Source organism: Pogona vitticeps, chromosome 2 (genome assembly GCF_051106095.1).
Source record: "Pogona vitticeps strain Pit_001003342236 chromosome 2, PviZW2.1, whole genome shotgun sequence".
NCBI lineage: Eukaryota > Metazoa > Chordata > Lepidosauria > Squamata > Agamidae > Pogona > Pogona vitticeps.
The window spans coordinates 204,022,515-204,044,240 of record NC_135784.1 but is presented as its reverse complement, the minus strand read 5'-3'; the positions used below and the strand labels follow the sequence as shown (position 1 = coordinate 204,044,240).

The 21,726-nt window shown below is 41.2% G+C and overlaps 1 protein-coding gene and 1 long non-coding RNA gene across 10 annotated transcripts in view; one reads left to right on the top strand and one right to left on the bottom strand.

The window, feature by feature from the left end:
* The window catches only part of NRG1 (neuregulin 1), a 746,295-nt gene that overhangs the window by 238,433 nt on the left and 486,136 nt on the right, over positions 1-21,726 (top strand). The window lies entirely within an intron of this gene.
* LOC140704800 (uncharacterized) overlaps positions 1-21,726 on the bottom strand; it is a 52,422-nt gene that overhangs the window by 23,858 nt on the left and 6,838 nt on the right. Inside the window, exon 2 of one of the 2 annotated variants that reach the window (XR_013541376.1) lies at positions 20,862-20,942. This is a non-coding gene — a long non-coding RNA (uncharacterized LOC140704800). Of the gene's footprint in view, positions 1-18,703; positions 20,784-20,861; positions 20,943-21,726 lie in introns of those variants that run through there. The other variant, XR_012084237.2, reaches the window with a different exon arrangement.

Genomic DNA, 21,726 nt, shown 5'->3' with positions numbered 1-21,726 from the left:
ATCTAGAGTTCACAATTACAAAAATATACTATTTGGCAAAAGAATAGGGAGATAAACACACTATAGCAGAAGAATGTGTTTCTGTGCATGTCAACAAGGAGAGTGTGATATTCCTGAATATATTTTTTACTATTTATTTCAGGTATTTATACCATTCTTTGAAAGAAGGAAGGAAGGCAGTCTTTCCGAGGACATCTTATAGTAAAACAAAGCTTACTAGGGTGTGTGGATGTGTTAATGGCCAGGATCCAATAGCTTACTTGCACCAGATCATGTTGCTTTTTCCAAAATCTGCAGTCTCCCTGTGCATGCACATTAAAATTTAAAAAACAAAACAAAACACAACTCTACTCTGGAGGGTTGCAGCAGGAAGAGAAGGAAGCCCAAATTCTTCTGCCCTTTAAAAATAGTCAGTTATATCTCTGGATCTCAGCCATTAACCCCCAATGGAAGATTCATATTTCCCTTGTTTAAAGAGAGCATATATTAAATTGTCTGCCTTCTTTACTAGCATGCATGGGTTTAACTTGTGAAAGGCATAGCTTTCCATGCAGCTAATCAGCTGCATGGATTTCTAACAATTGTGGTGATATTTGCAGTCCATGTAATGCTGAACCAAGATGCCTTTGCTGCTGTGATCTCCTGTTCCATGTTTTTTATGCTTTCAGAATCTGCCACATCGACTCCAAACATTAGCAGTTTCAAGAAGACAGATGACACTTAATTGTGAGCAAATATGCTCTCCCTCATATTCAGCACAGTTTTGCATTATAGATTTCTGACTGTTCCGAAAGTTCAAAATGCAGCTCCTTTTTAATAGAATACGGAATACTAATAGGTTATTGACTCTGCAGATTTAGTAGACAAAAGAAAATGCTTAGCAACTGGGACCAGGATAACAAGTTCATCTTCATGTTAAAAAGATGAAATATTCAACTTTAGTGTAGCAGAGTGAGTAGCAATCAATACATGAGCATAACTATGTTACAAATAGTAGGGACTTGCTTTAGTGGGAATATATAACACCATGTATGTCTCCTGCAATACTTTCCATTCGTCAACACAAGTTTCCTAGAGATTCTTGATTGATTTCAGTAAAACATTCTTCCACGTAAGGGCCACTTCACATATAACAGATGTGCTACATGGATCTCCAAAGTGGGCCTCTTGAGCAGCTTACGAGATGGATCAATGAGTGGTGTGATAATATTCCATTAAAAAGTAAAGCTATTTAACCTTCTATTCAATATCCAATAAGTGGTAGGTGGTTCTCTGTACTGGATTCAAGATTCCATGCCTTCTAATAATACCTCACAAGTTCAGCTTCCCTATATTTCCCCCCACTTTTCTGCCTCATGTCCAGTGAATCCAACAAAGTGCAGGAATAAAACAAGGGAAATGCAAAAGATAGCAATCAGGTCACCAAAGCCAATAGTCTGAATTGCTGTTTTTTTCTGTACAGATAGGAGGAGGTGAGCCAAAGAGTCAACCAGATTTGAGACCTTTAGGACCAAGGACTAGGAATCTGTCTCAATAGCCTAAGGTAGAAATAGGGCCCTACTCCCTTCCCCGTCATTATCTAGATTACTGGTTGGGTGCATATGAGTAAGCAAGTCAGTTGATACTACTTTTGGTTTAAGAAGAATAACTATAGCTGCTAGAAATAGAGTCCAGGTGATGACATTCAACATATTTATCCAGCATGGGTAGAAAAATATCTAGATGAAACTGCAGGCGTGGGTGCTGCAGACTAATCACACAACAGGGCAGAAAATCATTAAAGACAAGCAAGTACAGTTAAGTATTTTATTTGCTGAGCAGGTAGCTACTGAGGGCTAAACCTGGCAAGTGGAGCTATTATGTCATGAGAAGAGATGGCATTCTGGTCCGTAGAAGCCAATAGTGATTGTATTCCTGAAGGCTTTCACGGCCAGGGTCTAATGGTTGTTGGGGTTTTTCAGGCTCTTTGGCCGTGTTCTGAACAACCTTCAGAAAACGGCCAAAGAGCCCGAAAAACCCACAACAACCAATAGTGATTGGTTGGATGAGTACAGTCTACACACTGGGGTACAAGTAATTCTATATCTATGTTAGTCACCTGTGGGAGAAAGAGGGGAAGTGAAGCGTGGCTGCGGAAGAAGAAAATATGTAGCCAAGAACTTATACACAGTGCAGTCCTACAAATTCCTACTCAGAAATTGGTTCCAATGAGTCCAGTAAGACATAGTCCCAGTTAAGTCAGTATAGAATTGCAAATACCAAGCTAAACTGCTTGGTATTTGCATTGGGATGTACACTGGGATGTAAAATCCAGGTGCTTGTTATTAATTACTGACTTCAGGCCAAACTATATGTTGCAGAGGAACCTTCATTAGTGCTGAGAGACGTTTCATTTGTAAGATTCAGGCAGACTTTCCCTTCTCAAGTATCAGATTTGCAATAAACCTACCATGCTTAGCTCCTGAAAACAAATCACAAAAGAAAACTAACTGCTCTGCAAATTAAAGAAGGTGAGAAAAGTTTGATGAGTCATTCACACCTAGCGAACACTTAAGGAATTCCCTCTTTTAATCACTAGCTATCTGTAATGTGCAGTGTTTGGCATAAAGTTTGGCTTTTAGATACAACAGAATTGGAGGTCCCTAACTCTCCAGATTTGAACCTAGTGGATTCTGGGATGGGAGAGCACAGTTATTCTGAACTCTTTCTCTTACACTTTGTGAGGGTTTTTAACAATGCCCTGATTAAGTCTAGATTTGTTTTCCACTTGAGCTGTCCTATATTTGGATTTTAATTTTTCATTTGGTAAAGTACAGTAAACCTTCATGGCCAGCCCAATAATTCAGTTCCTTTGCCATCCTTCCTATTAAGGTTGAAGTGGGTGCAGCCAAAAATATTATAGGATCAATTGGGATAAACATAATCAAGAGCCGTATTACCTTTTCCCCTCACCTCTATTGCAGGGTTGTTTTAAGTGGTGTAGTTCAGTAGATTGGAACACCCAGGTCTGGAGCTGGGACTCTTTGCTGTGGCACCCAGGAGTGGAGCTAGCCAAGATCAGCTGCAGTATACAGTATGTGGGCTTATGTGCCCCATTCTGTGTAGTCTTGGGCAAGCTACATGGGCTCAGAGTTCCACTAAAAGACAGAAATGGTAGCCACTTCTGTATAGTTTGTACCAAGAAAGTCCTGGGAGTTGTCATAAGTTGGAACCAACTCAATGGCATATAATTATTATTACAAGAACTAGTAATAATATTTCAGGGCTGGGGAGTGTGCTAATATGATCCTCCAGATGTTGGCTTGAACCTCCCATTATCCATCACCATTCACTCTGCTGCTTAGGGCCAGTGAAGCTTGTAGTTCAACAACAGCTGGATATCCACAAGTTGCTCACTACTGCTGTATAGTTTGATTCCTTGAATATAGGTACAAGGAAACCTGTTTTTTAATATACTGTAATTATGTAACCTTATATGGACCGTTTTATTAGGAGTGGTTTTGTCTGCAACTGGTGCCATAATAATAGAGTATTCCATTTTAATTATATTGGGAACCATCAGTTATATTTAAGAATGTGTGTGCTTGGCTGGGAGTAAATTATTATGCATTGCAATGGCCAGTTGGCTGAGAAGTAAACACAAGTTTGATTTGACTGCTCAAGTAGTTTTTGCAATTATAAAAATCTTTTTTAAAAGCTGGGGTAGGGGATGCTGGAGTAGCCTTTGATAGTTACCCACCCATGTTCTAAATCATTATTAAAGTTGCAATTGCCAAAACTACTGGAATAGTCAACTCAAGTTTGAGTTTATTGCTCAGGCAATTGGCCATTGCAATGCATAATTTATTTTCAGCCAAACACAAAAGGTTGTTCCTCAGGCTAAACCAATATGTGAGGAGTAAGAGATATGGCAAAATTGCTGCCTGCGTCCCCTAGGCTCAAAGGGACTCTTAAAGAAAAACAATTTTTTTAAAAAATTGATGGTTCCAAATGCAATTGAAATGGAATATTATTATGGCACTACAGTTATGAACAAAATAAGCAATACACTCCTAACAAAACCATCCATATAAAGTTCCATAATTATATTAACTGATTGCTTTCTCTATACCCATATTCAAGGGGCCCTAGCAGTACTGGGGATGGAATTGAGCTGTGGGGTGGGGACCTGCATGGTACCCATGAGCTCCACTTTGCCAGCCCCTTATATAGAGTAATTTATTTCCTCTTCTGCAACCGTTCCTTTCTGGGAAGTGTGTCTGGGGTAGTGGGGGAAGAGAAAAAACAGGCATGCACAGGCTCCTTGGATTGCCAGCTCATCAGAGGTTTATGAATATATGATCATTATGTGTGTGGGACAAGATTATGAAGGACATTTCTTTATCTGTGTCATTGCAAAAGTTGTCTTTTGAGCATATGTGGTAGGCTCACACTTATTTGTCTTTAATAAAGTGCTCTGAACAATAACTTTTGATTACAAGATTCAACGAGAAACATACATTTTGCATTTCAGTCTTACCGTATTTGTCTTGAACATTTAAATCAGTTGAAAACCGACTCGTGACGGGATTCTGCAGAGCCTGTATGTTTGTTCAGAAAATCGGCAAAGCACCCTAGTATCTTCCCATGCCCAGCAGATTTCTGCAACTCCTGAAATTTATGTTGCAAATTTTATACTGCTTTATTGCCAGTGCCATAAATAAATTATGGTCTTTCCAAATAATGAAAATACCTTGATTCTAAAACTGCTTGCCAGAAAAATGACTACATTTTGCTATTTTTTTATTTTAAAGACTACAGTATATAGCTGGCAGCAAGATATTACATCAAGGCGTTTAACCATTTTGTTGTCTTGAAGCAACCAAACAACAATTTCTTTAAATCGATATTACTGCTGATATTACTGTTCAGTTTAACATAAAACTAAGTTTTTGCATGGCATTGTTTTGACCGATATTCAAAGGACATACATTTCAATTTCAAACCTAGAGGTTGCTTTGCACATGTTAGGTCTTTGAAGAAATAGATCCTATTGAGTGTCTACCTCTTTAGAGATCTGTGATGGAGTCTCCAAGTTTGTGCAGTATTATCCCTTCGAATTTGATGTGAATAAGGACTACATCACATATACATGTTCACTATTTGATGACTGTCACCTCAAATGATTGTTTCCACATGTGAATGTAGCAGCACAGATTAAATGACAGGTTACTCAAACCCACTATTTTCCAATAATTTGCACATTAATCTGTGAGTCATCAAGGGGTATAAGTAGCAAACATACATGTCCAAGGAAAAACATGTAAGGGAATGATCAAAGCACCATCACACTGAGCTAACTGATCACAGTCTTTCCTATTCATAGGCCAGTTGTTCGTTTGCAAAATTCAAGGCCTGTAGCATTTGTGAGTTTGCAAGGTTCACTCAGTTCACTCAGCCTTCCATACTTTTTGTATGCCACAATTCTATGCTTTCAAGTATTTTTTTCGATAATTTGTCATCAAGGCTAAGAATCGTATAGTAAAAGCCAAAATGAAAACAATTTTAAGCTTTCTACGGCTTTTCACTCAAAAACAGAAAACCCAACAACCTTGACATTTACATATTGCAAAATTTAGAGATGAACTTTACAATGAAGACAGGCCCTCAGCATGGTGTACACACACACAGACACACACACACACACACTCATGTGCATGCAAACAGAAGACACAATAAAATAAAACATAGATTTGCAACAGTTATCAAAAGCAGGAGCAAGATTAAGCAACTGAAATCCTTAATATCAAGCACGGGGGGGGGGGGGAGAGAACAGTTCAGCTGACACTGAAAACACATCTAAAATGAAAGGACATATTCAGCAGCAAAGCAGGCTCCAGTGAAGTGGATAGTCATTCAACGGAGTGAGTCATTTCAGAATAACTCATTGACTTTCACAATAACAACTCTGATGGCCTCATCTCTCCTAATCTGTTGCTACTCAAAGCACAGTTTAAATATAGTAGAGTTGGGAATATCCGGGGGTCCAGCCCCCGGAGCTGGAATGTCCACTCACGTGTCCTGTTGCAGCACCGGTCCCACTCATCCTACCAGTCACACCCGGAGTGCCACTCTCTTCCCGCTCAGCTGGCCACTCATCCAGACTCGTCCTTCCACCCCTTGCCTGGAGTGGCCATCCAAGTGGGAAGAGAGCGGTCCTCTGGGCGCAATTGGAAGGATGAGCAGGATCGGTGCCACAACAAGATGTTTGAGTCGACGGTTCAGACCAGGGATCCTGACCCTCGCTAAGTCCAGCTGTGCAGAGAAATTCATACATGAATACCCCCATCTCTATAAAGGAGAGATGAGGCCATCTAAGTTGCTTCTTACTATGAACATCTTTCAATGCCTAGGCCATGATCTCATTGGGTCCTTGTTCTAAGGGAAGGAACCTTCCCTTAGAACCCACCGCCTAAAGTGGTCTTAATCGACTAGATAGGTGGGATATAAATAGAAAAAATAAATAAATATAAATAAACCTCTCAGCAGATCACCTCCTTCCTCATTCAGCTCGTGCACACCTGCAACCAGATATTCTCCTTTTCTCCTTCCCTTTCCCCAACTACACATCACTTGAAACCTTGTTCTAGGGTGTTTCCCAGCCTTATGATGTAGATATCGAGGGCCTATGTAGGCTGCATGTGTTGGGGAGATGCACTACCTCTGTGATCTGCTAATGGGCTTGTTGTACCAGTGTACAGATTTGGTAGTGCCCTTGTCCTAGTAATTGTGTACTGTGTATAACTTAAATACTTTCATGTTGAAACCTTTTTGGTAAAATAAGGCATACCATTTCATTTTATTTATCACTATGAATATGATCTGTCTAATAGATTAAGGACAGATGACAAGTAATTCTTCAACCATACAGCACATAAACAACAAATCTCTTTCCATTAGAAGACACACTAACTTGGGTTGCTTTTTAAAAAGTCCTTAATAGCCACAGAATATAGAGTCCATCCTTTAGTTCACAATGGTTTGACAGCTCGTTCTTGCAAAGAAATGGACATGTCGCAATAAACCAGGATAGTCTACTATGATGTAACCAGAGGTCAGTTTCTTCTCCCTCAGAACGTACTATGCAGGTTATCCCTCCACTGCTGCCAGACTGCTGAAATTCATTAGCAAACCCAGGGGAAAGCCCTCAGCAAGCAAGATTTATTTTTAGAAATATAGTTCTCACATATGTTATGTTTAAATGAAGGGTTTCCTAGGCAGAGGCCGCTTCTAGCCCTACTGTTCTGTCTTACTCTGAACAGATTATAGGTGTTGATGCCATGTGTAAAGATGAGGCAATAATTACTGTATTTTTTAATCCATAAGACACACTTCCCCCCCCCCAAAGTGTGTGTGTGGAGGAAGTCTGTGTGTCTTATGGAGAGAAGGTGGCGATTTCGCCCCCACTGGCCCCATGGGGCGGAGCCTCCCAAGGGTCCGAGTGAGCTTTCCAGGACCCTTGTGGGGCTCCCCCCACCCCCACGGGGCCAACGGGGGTGAAATCGCCAGCTTCCAGGACCTTTTCTGAGCCTTTCCAGCCTCACAAAAGGTCCTGGAAGCTGGTGACTTCACCCACACTGGCCCCGTGGGGGGGGGGAGCATCTCAAGGGCCCAAGTGACCCTTCCAGGACCCTTGTGACACTCCCCCCCACCCCACCATGGCACCAGCGAGGTCGAAATCACCACCTTCTGGGACTCTTTTGAGGCTTGGGAAGCTTCAGAAGAGTCCCAGAAGGTGGCGATTTCACCCCCTCTGACCCCCCGGGGGGCAGGGTGAGTCTCTATAGGGTCCAGGAACACACCCTAGGACCCTTTGGAGGTTCACCCTGCCCCCCCCCGGGCCAGAAAGGGTGAAATCGCCACCTTCTGGAACTCTTTTGAGGCTTGGGAAGCTTCAGAAGAGTCCCTGAAGGTGGCAGTTTCGCTCCATCTGGCCCCGCGGGGGTGGGTGGGTGGGTGGAGCCTCTCAAGGGTCAGAGTCTGCCTTCCAGCACCCTTGGGAAGCTCCCCCCACCCCCACAGGGCAAGCGGGGGTGAAATCGCCAGCTTCCAGGACCTTTTTGAGGCTTGGGAAGCTTCAGAAGAGTCCCTGAAGGTGGCGATTTTGTTCCATATGGCCCCCGGGGGCAGGGTGAGCCTCCCAAGGGTCCTGGAACACACCCGAGGACCCTTTGGAGGCTCGACACACACACCCATGGGGCCAGAGGGGGCTAGGGTGTGTTCCATAAGACTGACCTCTCCATAAGGCTCACCAAATTTTTAGAAGAAAACAGATTAATTTTTCCTGTTTTCTTCTTCTAAAAATTGGTGTGTCTTATGGAGAGGTGCGTCTTATGGAGCGAAAAATACGGTACTTAAAATCCATGGTTATCAAATTGTTCTGCAGTTGCTTGATATTTCTGGAAAAGGCATATTGTTTGTTAATTTAACATGTTACTAATTTTTGTAGGAGTTCAACAATTTAAAAAATGAATTTAAATTGAATTCATCAGAAGAAGATAGGAGAAACCACAGAGAATATCTATCTTGTGCTTCTAGGGGTTTTTCCCTATCCAATGTCTGTCATTACATGTATGAGGCATGACTTTTGACAGACTGCTATATGTGGACTCATAATTAAAGATTTAAATTCTGGAATCAGAATATGAATTTTTACAATGTAACTACTTTGATTGCTTCAGAAAAGGAATCCAGTAAATATAGGTGAGTGCTGGATCCTACAGCACATCATTGATTAGAGAGTTTCATATGTTGACTGCTCCTACAGAACCTTTGCATGCCCAGTGCTGATAGTAAACATCAAATATTTGCACATTCAAACTCAGACCATATTTGCTGTGAAAATTCACAACTTTCTTTTACTTAGGGATGTGCATTAGGATTCGGTAATATTCAGAATTCACCAAATAATGGCATAACTGGGATAGCTTCAAATATATCTGAATTCAGAATATATATTATATTATATTTATTATATTATATTATTATTATGAAAAATAATTCCTAATATTCAGACTCTCATTTCCTCCTATAGACTAGAAAGCAAAAGGCTAAGTTTCTGCTTGCTTGAGGAAGAAGTGAAAGTTCCACCATATTTCTCAGGCATCCAGGAGAAATTTCTTGAGAAACAAAAATTAGACACTCTAGCATGAAAGTAATGGTGGCACAGAACTCAGTGTCTAATGATTGAGGTTTCTCTGCTTTTTCCAAGGCAGGGGGCTGGAGTGAGAGCAAAACCTCTAAAATTTGATGTCTGTCTGCAGCAATGAATGTAGAAGCAGGCGTGGTCACCAGCAGGTATTTTTTCACAATGGAACTTTACAATGGAAAGATGCACCTAGCTGCTTATAAATTCCCAAAGCATTTGCCGTTAGAATTATGCTCTGCACTATAGCAGTTTTCTCTGTGCCCTTTTATGAACCTTCAAATTACATTGACATTCCTTACATCTCACTGCCTCTGCACCTAATTCAGGATGTGGCAACTCAGTGGAACCCCACTTTCTACCTATTTGAAAGAGTTATGGAGCAGCAAAGGGTACTCCATAATGTGGTCCTGGAGACTTCCATGGGTGTGGCTGCTCCTCTGGGCAGAGAAGAGTGGGACGTTATAAGTCAAGTTGTCTGTGTCCTCCCAGACTTTGAGAGTGCAAACACAGGTCCTTAGGTGATTTCAGTGTTCCAGAGCTTGGTTGGTATGATGGAGGGCATAATGAGGGGACAGTATAAATGAATGGGGGATTCCATAGAGGGAGAGCAGCATTTTTTTCCAGCCTGAAGTGATGGCCCTGGCCAGCAAGCTAAAGAACCTTCTCCACTACAGGTTTGCCTCCTTGTGGAAGGAGGAGGAGTATGTTCTAGCCACTGTCTTAAGCCCCTGAATTAAACAGCGGTGGACGGATATAAAGCAGAAGAGTGGGAAACAACATCACATGCAGCAGCAGCTAGTAAAGAAGGTCAGGCTAGCACTGAGGGGTCCCTAGAGAGTAGGAAGAAACTAGCAATGTTTATAGCACTGCAAACAGCAGTAATGGCAATCCACCTCCCCCCAACAGCAGGACAATTTTTCTTAGTCTTGACAAGCATGGTAAGCGCCTATCCTCCAAAGACACCACCCTAGAGGAAAGACATGGCAGAGGATACATGCAGGAGTCCTGCATGCCAAAAGAGACTGATCCCTTGTCTTACTAGGCTGAGAAGGAGTCTGTTTAGGGAAGTGTGGCCGAGGTAGCAGTGGGACTGCTGTCTTGCCCACCAACTAATGTGCCCGGTGAGAGAGCCTTCTCTCCATCAGGGATGTTGTCCATACCACTCATGCATAGAACCTGGATTTGTAGAAAAACATATTTCCTTAAAGACAGCTAACCCTTGCTGGTAGGAGAGAATGGTACATTCTGCTTACAGTACTACTACCTATGCTGCGCTTCAGTCTGCTGCCCCCTCCTTCTGCCTCTTTTCTTCTTCCAGCTGCTAGCCCCAAGATTGTATTCACTCAACTAGGCTATGTCCCATGCTGTTGGCACAGTTCCCACTCACTACAGCTGTCCCAATCTGCCTGCTGGAACTGACCAAGATATTTGCCCACTCGCAAGTGCAACCTGTCCTCTGCTTGCCCAATGCTGCTGGCATTTCCTGATGATGTGTCCACTGTTCAGGGTTCAGGATACCCATTATAGTCATTTCCTAATACCTAGGCATTGCTGGCTTTTGGTCTGTACTCTTGGTGTTTGGCAAAATCGCTGGGAAGGTGTCAGAGGACAGAGAAAAATCCTTTAAAAATGTTTTGCCTGCTCTGTTTTTAAAGGGGAAAATAATTACTATATAATATTTATATGCTCGTAACATTGTACAAGAAGCAGCAACAAAAACAATCCCAGAGAAAAGGAAATGCAAGAAAGCAAAGTGGCTCTCTGAGGCCTTACAAATAGCAGAGAAGAGAAGAGAAAGAAAATGCAAGGGAGATAGGGAAAGCTACAGAAAATGGAATTCAGACTTCCAAAGAATAGCAAGGACAGACAATAGGGCCTTTTTTAATGAACAGTGCAAAGAAATAGAGGAAAAAACAGAGTTCTGTTCAAGAAAACTGGAGCTATCAAAGGAATATTTTGTGCAAAGATTGACATGATAAAGGACAAAAATGGTAGGGAGTCCCAGAAGCAGAAGACATCAAGAAAAAGTGGCAAGAATACACAGAGGAATTATACCAGGAAGATCTGGATGTCCCGGACAACCCAAATAGTGTGGTTGCTGACCTTGAGCCAGACATCCTGGAGAGTGAAGTCAAGTGGTCCTTAGAAAGCCTGGCTAACAACAAGGCCAGTGGAGGTGATGGCATTCCAGTGGAACTATTTAAAATCTTAAAACATGACATCTGTTAAGGTGCTACACTCAGTATGCCAGCAAGTTTGGAAAACTCAACAGTGGCCAGAGGATTGGAAAAGATCACTCTACGTCCCAGTCCCAAAGAAGGGCACTGCCAAAGAATGCTCCAACTACCGTACAATTGCACTCATTTCACACGCTAGCAAGGTTATGCTCAAAATCCTACAAGGCAGGCTTCAGCAGTATGTGGACCGAGAACTCCCAGAAGTACAAGCTGGATTCTGAAGAGGCAGAGGAACTAGAGACCAAATTGCTAACTTGCGCTGGATTATGGAGAAAGTCAGAGAGTTCCAGAAAAACATCTACTTTTGCTTCATTGACTATGCAAAAGCCTTTGACTGTGTGGACCAGAGCAAACTATGGCAAGTTCTTAAAAAATGGGAGTGCCTGACCACCTTATCTATCTACTGAGAAATCTATACGTGGGACAGGAAGGAACAGTTAGAACTGGATATGGAACAACTGATAGGTTCAAAATTGAGAAAAGAGTACGACAAAGCTGTAAATTGTCTCCCGGCTTATTTAACTTATATGCAGAATACATCATGCGAAAGGCAGGACTGAATTAATCCCAAGCCAGAATTAAGATTGCTGGAAGAAATATCAACAACCTGAGATATGCAGATGATACCACTCTGATGGCAGAAAGTAAGGAAGAATTAAGGAACCTCTTAATGTGGGTGAAAGAGGAGAGTGCCAAAAGTGGTCTGAAGCTCAACATCAAAAAAACTAAGATCATGGCCACTGGTCCCATCACCTCCTGGCAAATAGAAGGCGAAGATACGGAGGCAGTGAGAGTTTTTACCTTCTTGGGCTCCATGATCACTGCAGATTGTGACAGCAGCCAAAAAATTAAAAGACACCTGCTTTTTGAGAGGAAAGCGATGACAACCCTCGACAGCATCTTAAAAAGCAGAGACATCACCTTGCCGACAAAGGTCCACATAGTCAAAGCTGTGATTTTTCCTGTAGTGATGTATGGAAGTGAGAGCTGGACCATAGAGAAAGCTGACCGCCAAAGAATTGATGCTTTTGAATTGTGATGCTGGAGAAGGCTCTTGAGGGTCCCCTGGACTGCAAGGAGATCAAACCTATCCATTCTGAAGGAAATCAACCCTGAGTGCTCACTGGAAGGACAGATCCTGAAGCTGAGGCTCCAATACTTTAGCCATCTCATGAGAAGAGAAGACTCCCTGGAAACGCCCCTGATGTTGGGAAAGTGTGAGGGCAAGAGGAGAAGGGGACGACAGAGGACGAGATGGTTGGACAGTGTCATCGAAGCAACCAACATGAATTTGACCCAACTCCGGAAGGCAGTTGAAGACAGGAGGGCCTGGTATGCTCTGGTCCATGGGGTCATAAACATTCGTACACGACTTAACGACTAAACAACATTTATATGGACTGTTGGAGATATCTGGAATTTCCAATTTTTAAAAATTCTGAATTCCGAATCCAAAAGGCTGTAGCTCCAATTCTGAATTCTGAATCTGATTATTGATTCTAGTGTACATCCCTACCTTTTGTATTGACTGTAGCCAATGCTATTCAGGAACCCTCACCATTCTTTCCCACTGCTTATTGTTAACCTTCTATTCATGATATTATTTGTATTAATCCTTCCTTTTGGTACTCAAACTGTGTTTCCTTTTTGGAGGATAGTATCTACATGGTAAGCCTTGCTACCCCTTTCCCTTCCTCCTTGCTTCTGAACAGTTGAAACAAACAATAGAAAGAGATTAGCACCACTCTGAACTCTTAATTAGTGCTTCCTGACTAGAGTGTGAGAGACAAAGTTAATATAGTTAAAGGCATTAGGTTCCTTCTCATTTCTGCCACCCTTAGTGAAATATCTGCTTTTCACTTGACAGTCTGTGCCTGTAGTGTGGACTGCATATGAAACAAATATTAAAGGAGGGAGATGGTTCTGTTATTATGGGTTGTGCTGCATTTTGTTTACTCTTTCATTTGCCCGCTAGAAAATGGAATCATATATATGTAATTGGCATTTTCTAAATTCTGTCTCTTTGCTACACACTAAGCTGTCACTCTCAGGCCATGACAGAATCAGAAAAAGCTAGCCTTTCATTGGCGGGAGCAGAAGGGGAGTTAGAAGCTATGAATAGAAGCTATGTATTTTGATGAATCATCATTCCTCTCTCTTCCTCCCTCATCTCGAAACCAGCTTTTAGAATAAGAGCAAAGCAATCTAAACTTATAAGTAGAGTAGGCAGTAAAAAGCAGTGAAGTGTAGAATTCTCAGAATTCCAGTCGGTCCATTCAATCCCTCTTACCCCAGTGGTTCCCAACCTTGGGTCCCCAGATGTTCTTGGACTAAAACCCCCAGAAACCTTCACCACTAGCTATTCCACTCAGGATTTGTGGGCATTGTAATCCAAGAAAATCTGGGGACCCAAAGTTGGGGGAGGTTTTTTTTTTAAATAGAAGGCATAGGAGAAATTCTGGAACACAGTAGTGTAGGCATTAAAATAATCTGGGTTCTTAGGAGTGATTTGAATGAATGGTGTTGTCATAACATAACTTTACAACAGCCTTGCAAGGTTGTGCTACAGAGACATCATTATGCAGCTCTGCCTTTCATTTTCATTTAAAGTTGGGGATTTTGTAGAACTCCTAAATCACTGTTTGGAAGCATTAAGAAAAATGGATAGGACAGAGCATGTTGAAGCTTATCCCGTATAAGACAGAGGTACTGTTGGTTGGGAGACTACGTTTCAGGCCTGACAAGTGGCATTGGAGGAAAGGGATGTTTATTCTTGGTTCGGCAACACACTAAATTTTTTTAATTAAATTAAACTTTGCTGTGGCCATTCATGTCCTAGAGAATTCCACTTTAGAATAATATAACATGGTGCATGCCCTTGAAAAGCATTTAGAAACATCACTTGGTACCAAATGCAGTCCCATTTGGTACCAATAGGGGCTAGGTGACAAGAATGTTTTATCTCGACCGAAGATTTCCCCCTGATATCTCTGCCCTTCTGATTTAAATGTTTAATTCTGAGATAAAATGGGAGTTCGTGTTTTGACCTTTAAACACCTAAAATGCGTACGATCCACTTTCTTTCACATGTTCCTCCTTCCATGTCCAATATCTGAGCCTTAGGACTTGATTCTTTTTGCTTGTGGAACAAAGCCAGTTAAATGTTAGATCAGGGGCTTGCCTCTGCTAGCTGTGGAATGCCCTCCTTGGTGAAATCAGCCAGGCTCCAACTGTTCATTCTTTCTGGAATTTCATGAAAAACAGCTAGCGAGAAATATGTTCAGCTGCAGGCTTTCCTGATATTTCTTTTCATGACTTGTCTGTTAAGTTTAACATACTATGTTTAATCCTGAAAAAAAAGTGGGATACAAGCTTTTTATACGAAAAAATGGAGAAGCAAATGTCAGAATAGCGTAATTTAGAACTGGCTAGGGGAACAGGGATGAGGTGTAATGACTTGGCTTAAGAACATTGAGGGGCTTCAAGGAAAAGATAGCAATTTCCTAGCTCATTAGAAAAATTGTTTGTGGCACCAATTGTGCCAACACAAATAGGTTTTATGTAAAATTTACAAACTGCATTACATAATTTATATCTACGCCCAAAATGCACCAGGTACAATGTTTGGGATTTGTTGTTCCCTGAGTTTTGTACTCATCGCCACCGGTATACAAATAATTCCAAATTCTTGATTTAGAAATAGAAGGGGTGGCGTGAAATTTGGTGACTGTTCTTACTTTGCCGTTCAGCAAATCTCTAAAGAGGTTTTCTTTCTGCAGTATTATGTAAAGACAAACAAGAGATGCTGGTTTTCTTAAACCAGGTGTAGGAAAACCAGCTATTCTAACTGGCACCTTCTGTATTTTGGGAAAAAAAAACTCATTCAAAATTGCCATTCTGGACAGTTGTGTAATAAGAAGCTCCCAAGTTCTCTCTAAGATCAGGAGCGATTCTTTTCATGTCAGTTGGTGTGCATGCATGTGTGACTTGGTGCTTAGCTTCAGTATTTCTGAGTCATCCTCTGCTGTAGCTAGCTTGCAAGTACATGCAAGGAATCATCATTAAAGCTTCTCAGTGCATTCAAATAAAGGTGTTTTTTTTTAAGGGAACCTGAGGTGGGAGGGTGGGTATGTCATTCCAAAACTAACTGTACTGTTTCTGCTGTCATAGAAGAGAGAGAAGGAAAGATAAAATGTTAGCTAAAGATCTGTCAGGTCTCAGATCGGCCTCCTCACTTACTGTTGTTTATCACGTTAGTTTTGTCAGTGTTCCCCGCCCCCACTTCTGGGTCTTTGTCAATGTCTGACCAATTTCCTGGATTACACAAAATCCAGATAATTCAAGTTCTACCATCAACAGAAATATTTTGCAGTACTGTGTATGGTGTAGTGCCCAAAGTGATGGACTAAGACTCAGGTGGACTGGGTTCAAATCTCCACCCAGCCATGGAAACTCACTGGGAATTAGAACTGGTAAAGCTGATCCTTGGATATCTCACATATCCTAAAAGCCCCATTAGGGTTGCTACAAGTCAGTTTCGACTTGACAGCACATAACAAAAACAATACCCTGCTTAGAGCGAAGTCCTACTGGCAATTAATAATAAAGCTCAAAAACATGGAGACACATGCATATTTATCACTTGCATCAAGTGGCAACCTGAATGGTGGGGTGGAGCTATCACAAAACAAGCACCACAAGATGGGACTTTTACTGTTCCTTTGGAATCAATGACTTGTATCCAGGGATGTCGTTCCAATAGCAGAGGACCTATTGTACTAGCAGCTGAGCCTTAGCACACAGGTAGCTAATGCAACTTTGCAAAAACTTTTAAAAAGGTGCTTGAGCTATCATGTATGTGACTGTACAGCTGCTGATTGCGCAACAGTGCAATCTAACACAATTGAACTGGTAGGTATTTTCACTCTGTTGGAGGTATGATGGATGTAAGACAGTGCTTTTCACTAGACAGGGTTCACATTTGGCTATCATTACAAGTTATTGAGCGACATACCTGAATGTATGTATTCTAGCCCTATAGAGTTTAATAGGTGCATTCTGTGTATTCTACAGTGGACCCTCGACTTACAGATGGTTCAATTTACAGACTTTTCGAGTTACAGACTTCTCTGGCCGCAAAATTTAGATTCGACTTGCAGCCGGAGAATCGACTTACAGACCAGAAAAAAAACCAAAATGGAACAAAAATAGAATAAAAACTGCCAGTTATGGGATTAATCGGTTTTCAATGCATTGTAGGTCAATGGAGATTCGACCTACAGACTTTTCGACTTGCAGCCACCGTTCCAATACGGATTAATTCTGTAAGTAGAGGGTCCACTGTATGTCTTAAACACACCAAAGGGTGGGTAAGGTAAAGGTAAAGGTTCCCCTTGACAATTTTTGTCCAGTCGTGTTCGACTCTAGGGGGCAGTGTTCATCCCCGTTTCCAAGCCATAGAGCCAGCGTTTTGTCCGAAGACAATCTTCCGTGGTCACATGGCCAGTGCAATTTAGACACGGAACGCTGTTACCTTCCCACCGAGGTGGTCCCTATTTATCTACTTGCATTTGCATGCTTTCGAGCCGCTAGGTTGGCGGGAGCTGGGACAAGCAACAGGAGCTCACTCCGTCGCGAGGATGCGATCTTACGACTGCTTGGTCTTCTGACCCTGCAGCACAGGCTTCTGCGGTTTAGCCCGCAGCGCCACCACGTCCCTCCAAAGGGTGGGTAAACCATCCTTATTCCTGCTCTCTATGAGGTTCCATAAGAGGAACAGTCAATTGTGTTATTCTAGATGTCATTCAGTCCTCTAGACACTGTTTAACCCTCAGTGCCGGTACTATAATGAATGCAGGACAAAATGGCACTAGGGGATCCACACATAAGGAGCACATGTGCCCTGAATAAGGGATCTGCCCTTTACCCTGTCTTTCTCCCAGGACTGAAAGCGATTTAAATTAACAAGTACTTTATAGTAAATAAATAGACCAACAATGGTTCGTCTTTGCTTTTTCAAAACAAAATGGAAGCAGTTAATGCTCACTGATTCTTTACATGCAAAAGTGTGAATTTCAGTTTTAAAAAACAGATCTCGCCTTCAATTAACCAGTTAATTAATTTGCCTTTGTATGGTGAATTATATGGGCTAATGCTCTAATAAAGTCATGGTACAAGGGACTAAACCAGAGGACCTGTAGGATTTTGTAACCCCTCCACTGCTATGATTTGATGATAACAGGCTTGCCAAGAAGTCTGTCAAACATCTCTGAGCTCAGCCTGTCTAAATGAGGAGCCTGGTGAGAATTAAACAATTAGTGTGCATTAATTAAAAGGGGCAATCCTGGCTCCAATGTGTATCTGCTGTATTTCTCCTGCATAATAGTCCACCATTTATACAAGGATTTATTTCAGACAGTGTCATTCTAATTAGAATAATAAGCCAAGGTTAATATTTTACTCCATAATCATTACATGCTTAAACCTAATTTTGTCTTGGCTATAATTCCTAAGATGCTTCTGTTGCCTTTTAATATTGTTGGCCATTATTTGTGGCAGCACTGCTTAGACATCCCAAATTACAGCTGAGTGCTTAGCTTTGTCATGTATACACTCATCCTCCCACTCATAAACAAACAAAAATTCTACAAATTGCAACCATGTGGTGTTTTCGCATAGGCATTATAAAAGGAAGTTAGAACAGTTCACATTGTTGGCTGAAATCAAAGCTAGGGTTGATATTCTTTCAACAAGACTTATATATATATGGACTAAAACCAATATCATTCACAATTTCAGTAGCTCCTTTAAAATAAATTGGACTTACTAGTCACCATTTACAGGTCCCACAGATTTTAAAGCTCATCTCTAATGGAGAATAAAATTGCATTTAGCCCTTGTCTTTAAAATAATTAAATTAATTGAATTTAAATCAAAACTGCTACATAACTGCAATTAGGATATTCAGCATACTTAATATTTTAACTCCAGTAAGTTAGGCCAACCAAAATATATCCTCAGAAATAAACCAGTGTGCCCTTAAAGCTCAGCCACACTGTTTAAAATTATAGCACACGTTAATTTATTGTCTGTGGTTTAAGGGAAATCTACTAAAGTAAGTTTGTAGAAGTTGGGAGTTGGAAATATTTAGTATTCAATGAATAAAGCTATGTTCAGGTATTCTGAATATATCTGAATACAAATTTGATTAAAATTGTAATTATAATAATAACAAAATACTTCTGGGAGGTTTAAATTAATGTAACTAACAATGTCCCACCTTCAACTTTGCTACCTCTTTGGAGGAGACACGCCCACCCTGCACTACTGCCTGTTTCTCTTTCATGGTGTCAGTGCAGATTTTGTTTGGGGGCTCATAATAACAGTTGTAAGTTCTCTTTTTCCCTTCCCTCTCTCACTCCTCAGTTAAAGCTGAGCCTTCCTACTGCCTTCCCCAAGTGCCTACTTCTTATACCACACCCACATTTCATACTGCCTGCACACTCTAGGACAGGATCGGATTCTGTTAAAATTTGGGGGAAAAACCTTCCAATAAAAATCATAGGATACACATAGAGACACAAAATCTATTAACTTAATGTATTTGTCTATATACAACAAAATCTTATTCTCCTGCCTGATATATCTCAAAGGGGCTAAATCTAATAGAACATTGCTGTATAATAGCTTAATCTATGACTCTACTAATCCTAAATCTCATTCCTAACTATATTAAGTAAATAATATACAGTGAGATTTAGAAAATGCAACTTGAGAATTCAGGAAAAAGAAGCCCACAGAGAAAACTGCTGCAGTGCAGGCTGCAACCAGAGCATATCCTAATGGCAAATGCTCTGAGAATTTATAAGCAGCGCTCACCTTTCAGAAGAACCAATGTGAAAGAAATACCTTCTGGTGTTTATGCCTGCTTCTAGATTATATTGCTGCAGACAGACATCACTTAGTGGTTTTGCTTTCACCCTAGCTCTCCTTCTTTGGGAAAACCATAGCAATCCTGATCAGAATTTGTCCTCACCACCCTTCATGCCAGAGTGTCTAAGTTTAATTTCTCCAGAAATCCCCCATGCCAGTGAAATAGGTTTTAGTTCCACGTCCCCCTCTAGTAAGCAGAAACCTAGCCTTTTGCTTTTCTAATCTATAGGAGTAAATGGGACTCTGAATGTTAAGAATCATTATTATAGATATTCAGAACTATGAAGCCACATACATACCCACAGCTGTGAAAATAATTAAAACTTACTGTTACATTGCAATATAATACTAAGTTATTCTTCATTTAGTTACAGTTACAGTGTGATGCAGTTGTATCGCCATTTATGAGGGTGTTAATTAACATTAGCCAGTTGCTTTCAACTTCTGAATTTTATGCATGTTTATTGATCCGTCAGTGCCATCCGTTGTCTCATTGACTACAGGTCATTACTAAAGGAATATGCTCTGTAATTCTGCACATGTCTCCTATAAATCCCGCTGAGATGAACAGGACATACTACTAGGCACACGTAAAATTTTACCACAGGTGTTTTGATTAATATGACCATGGCATTTATGGGAAATTTTAGTAAAGGGTTTCACACAATACAATAGCACGCTCTCTTCACTAGGAGCTGGTAGCTGTTATTCCAGGCATTATAGGATTAGTAAAATGCTTGAATACAATTTATAGGCTTGATATATGTATATATACACACCAACAAACATTACAGCCCAAAATTATGTTACCAACTCTATGCCCAGATGAGTCCTATTTCATGTTTTTGATGTGTGAACTTGAGAGGCCATTCTTATTCACAATGATGAACTCAGCTCTGAACTAAGGTGCTACATGACCTCTACAACTACCTGCCAGTTACAGGCCAGACGAGAACTCTTCCACTTTAATAGATGTGTGGAAGGATGAAAGGACAACGGCAGCTGCATCGAATCCTGCTACTGCAGCATCTGCCAAGATTCTTCCATTCAAGCAACTGTTAAAGGCCATGGAAACCCCAACCTGTATTGAATTTGGCAATCCTACCTCAGTGCTTAATTGTTCCCACTAGAAGCCATATGGTCTGGATATAACAGACCTCTGTCCCCCGTGCCTTGTGTTCAGTTAATTTATGTTCATTAAACAATGCATCTCCTATTTCTCTGCTGAGTAACCAGTTCTTCCTTTGTTGAGAGCTTCACAATAGCAACAACAACAATCTATTTAAACACTTTATTTAACAAATAATAATATATTAATAGTATTTATTCACACAGATTGTACTACCTTTTGGCTCTAAGAACAGCCCATAAGGCAGGTGACAAAGCAAAAACCAAACAATAACAAAATTAAAACAAAACTTTAAAGCCAAGCAGAGTTAAAAGTCATCAGCCCTCAAGTAACAACTATTAAAAGCCTGAGATAACAAACATGTTTCACCACTTACCTAAGTCATAAAGGATGGGGCAGATCTAGCTTCCCTTGGCAGGTAATGCCAGAAGTGGGATCATGCCAAAAACAGCTTCCTCTGCAAATGAGACATACAACAGGGTTTCTGAGCACAAAGAGAGTTTTGTGGGGAGTGGAGGCACAGATTCTAATATTGTCCAAAGTGTCTAAAAAGTCAAGAAGATTTGCACTGTGCATAGCGAGTAGAGATGGGCATGAACCTCGATTCAGAAGTTCATGCTGGTTTGTACACATGTGCCACGTGTTCTCTTCTTCCACCTCCCTGGCTGGATTCCCCCACTCACCAGCTAGTGCATACTCCTTTCCTTCTCCTCTTTGGCTTTTTGATCAATTTCCTTCAGGAGCATGGCCTTCCCTGCCCCTCGTCCTTGACTGATCACCCACTCGGAAAAGGCAGCCCTGTGCTCCTGCCAGAGGCTGGTCGGACAGCTGAAGAGGAGGAGCAGGAGAGCATCTGCTGGCTGCTGAGTGGGTGATGGACCGCGGAAGTTCCCATCTCTAGTAGTGGGTAAAACCTTGCACTAAAGGAAAACGAAAACCTTAGAAGAGAAGGCTGTATATACACAGCCATGATTCTCATTCTCTGCTGCCTTAATTCTGGAGAAGAACTATTTGTGTGGTATAGCAGTAAGACCTGATGAAATGTGCATTCAGAATTATTTTCCTCTCTTTCAGGGGAGAATTCTTGCACTATCCTCTTCTTAACTTTCCTTGCATCCACTAGGCATGAGGTAAACCCAGATACTCAAAAATTGACTCTTTCCTTCTCTCTCAATTATCAACCACTTTGTTGTTGTTGTTGTTGTTGTTGTTGTTGTTGTTGTTGTTGTTGTTGTTGTTGT